We start from the raw sequence: 3,651 nt of genomic DNA on the forward strand, positions 1-3,651 counted from the left end.
AGGAGGAGCTTTGGAGCCACAATCGAAAGCTGTTACACAACCACGTAAACCGGGAGAGCGGTGCCATAAACCCGCTGGAGCCTGAGGGACAACACGGGGAACGATGCTGTGCAGAGGAGAACACTCCAAATATTCAGATTCAGATTTGCAGCATGGAGAGTCAAACGTGATATTTATATTTTTGACCCTGACCATTTGTTTGTTTGTTTATTTTTCAGCAGGATTATGCACAAAACACTACACACCAGATTTCCATGCAAGCTGGTAGGATGGAACACAAACCAGGCAACACAAAAAGATGCTGTGCACAGAAGAAAACACAAAATATTCACACACTTACAACTTTATTGATCCAAAGGAGGATGACTCATTTGAAGCTTCTTCACACAAACAACATCCGATATGAAACGTGTCAAAAAAGCAAAAGACGTCAAGATAACAGATAAAGGAGGTAGAATAAAAAAGACAATAACTAGATAATAAATAGATATTTGTAACATATGTTATGTAAAAAGCATAGTCATAAAAGATGTCACATAAAACGACTACTGTGTGAGTTTAGTAACCTGACAGCAGAACACTATGTTTGCAGGCATCACCATTGACATTAGATCCATATCCTGCAGATCAGTTATCGTGCAAAAAAACAAAACAAAAATCCACATATTTGATTTGCGCGCAGCACAAATGTTTGTTAAATAGCATCAGCATTAAACTTTCATGTTCCTCAGGGTCTCATCCTGAACCCCCCCCCCCCTCCGGCTCCAAGTGCAAATACCTTTTTCTCAAAGTGATCAGCGGGAGCACTCCGGCTCCGACTCAAACAAAAAACACACACACCCACACGCAAACACACACACACAAAATGTCTGAGTCACTTGTTCCAGTCTCGTGCTCGTGGCCTTTGCAATCCTGTCATGCTCCATCTCCATGTCCCCACCTCTTTCCTCACTGCCATCATCCAAGCTGCCGGTAAATACCCATAATCCCGCCTGACCCCGTGTACGTGACCCCTGCACGCCGCTGCCCCTGGTTGAGTAACTCATCCATCTGATATTTCAAGTCATCTGTTTCTTTTTATTCATGCACAGCAATGCTTCTTTTTTTGGGGGGGGCTAGAAACTTGTGAGAGTATTAAGCTTTTCTCCCGGGAGGCTTTTCTCAGGTTTTGCCTTGAAGCTACTGGTTTTATTAAGCTTCTCACTGAAACCTGCTCTTTCTGGATTTTTCTACCAAGTAACAAAAATGTGCATTAGTTATAAACACAGCATGTAGATGCACTTTTAACAGACATGGTAGCAGGAGGTTATATTTCCATCCCTCTCCATTGGTTGGTTTGTGTGTTTGTCAGCAGAATTACACAAAAACTACACAACAGATTTCCACAAAACTTGCTTGGAAAGATCGGACATGAGCCAAGAGAGATTCCATAAAAACTTTGGTGCCAGTCCAGGGATTTTTTGTGTGCAATCCAAATAAAATCTTAATTTAGAGAATTTAAATGTTCCAGATTGGTTCCCAGGCTTTAATGGGGATTTGCTCTCTACTGATGGTTCTCGTGTTGTGAATTGTTGAGGTTTTCTTAAACCCATCCCCTCTTTCAGGCATGATGAAATTATTGTTTTTCCCCCTGATATTGATTCAAATTTCCTCCCATTTCCCCAGAGCATGCAACCACCAAATCCATATTCATGCATAATATGCCTCTCGTATCCACTAATGCTTCAATTCCTCCGGCCAAAAGGTCTCTGCTACAACCCACACTCTGCCATAACTCTTCTTATAACCACGCAGATGCTGCTGGCAGAATATGTGTCATAACTCGTGCTCTCTGGCACCGGACGGGCACCGAGCACCAACTAAACAGTTGATCAGAGCCGAGTCCAAGACGGCTCATCAAGGCCCCGCCGAATCTTCTGAAGCAGAAATCAGTCGACCGCCCATCAGCGACAAATCACCAGAGTTTATCTGCACATGATTAATCTCCGAGCAGTGTGTGTGTGTGTGTTTTCTCTCTCTCTCTTCCCACAGAGTGTCTGAATATGGATTTAAATCAAATTAGTTTTGAAGATGACGATTGTCTCTTTGCATCTGGAACTGGGTTTTTGCGGACGCAGCAGTTGGCTGAGAGGCTGGGGGATGATTTCAGAACAACATTATTCATCGTTTTAAAACAGATGATTCATCTTTACAGTGGAGTGATATTTCTGTGGGAGGTTGCCCTGAAACTCAACACACAAACTAGCGAGGACACTCTCATGAAGTGCACTGGGGATGTAAGTGCTGTGTAAAAGCCCTGTTGAAGATTTCGTTTTTCAAGCAGGAGATGAGGATAAGAAGTGTCTGACGGATACAAGAGACATATCAAGTTTTATTCTATTTGATTCTATTGAAGGCACATTCAAGACGTGAAGAAGCATCACCAGCTCAATATGAACATGACATCTTAATATCTCTTTCAATAAAGTCTTTTCATTTCAAGCCCCTGTTGGGCCAGAGCCCAGAGACTGACCACCAGACACTGGAGCCGAGAGGAACAAAGGGTTGTTAAACTTTCGGCGGGAAAACATTCTCCTGCAGGCTCAAGAATCTCCCCCTGGTGGTGGAAAATGTTCTGGGAATGCCTTGGAACCCCCGCTGAGTTCCAAGCCCCGCCCACTCAGATCCATTCCTGACAAATCAATTGGCCGATGTCCTATGACCAACTCCTCAAGGAGGAGGACCTCTCAGGTAATTTAAAAGGCCTGGCACCCCAAAAATCGCTGCCCATTCCCAATTCCCTGAAGATAGAGCTGACCTTTCCAGTTAGTTGATCCGGAGGTATTTTTAGGGAGCAATTACAAACGTTTGTTTTATTTTCATTTTGCTTTATTTCTTTAATCAGTCGACGTCTTACTTTGATAGGACTTTTTGTTATTTTAACTTGAAAGAGATCGCCACAGGAAGTCCACTCGCAGGCCGAGATAACAGACTTTCTTTTTCACGATCCCCACAACTGCGCCACAGCTGATCATCCCTGCAGAAGAGATGAGGCCGAATTCCGTTCCAAGAGCAAGAGAAGTTCGCTCTATTCGGCCCAGCGCTAACCTCCGTTGCAACCACGAGACCCACCGGAGCCCGCTTAAGAGGCCAGGACTTCACTCATCTGCTTTCCAGGAATTCGCCGTTCGAGCACACATCCTGAGGTTAACAACGAGATTCACTGGACTTCCCGAAAATCCGCGCGGCACGCACAAGCAACACCGCGAAGGTCACAGTAAGAGGCTTTATTGTCTGGGCAGAGACTAGTTTGAATACTTAGCGTGTCATGTTTATTTGAGTGTGTTTGTTTGTAGATCGCTGATCTGTTTTTAGCCGTGTAACGCGCGGCGAACTGGAGACGTCACATCCGGTTCCTTTGTCTACTATGTTCTGAGAAGCGCGCGTAATAAGCCGGCACTTCCCTTTTTTAAAGTGTTACCGTCAGAGATATTGTGCGGAGATTTACATCTGTTAAAAGATAAATCTCACGTAACTGGACTGCCCGCTTCGCCGAAAGTTTGTCTCTGACGATGTTTTGAGAGCTTTCCTGATCTCTCTCTATCTCTCCCTCTCTCTCTCTTTTCTCCTAAACCTGTTTTTACACACGTCCCGACCTACACTTACATATTT

Source organism: Pleuronectes platessa, chromosome 22 (genome assembly GCF_947347685.1).
Source record: "Pleuronectes platessa chromosome 22, fPlePla1.1, whole genome shotgun sequence".
Lineage (NCBI taxonomy): Eukaryota > Metazoa > Chordata > Actinopteri > Pleuronectiformes > Pleuronectidae > Pleuronectes > Pleuronectes platessa.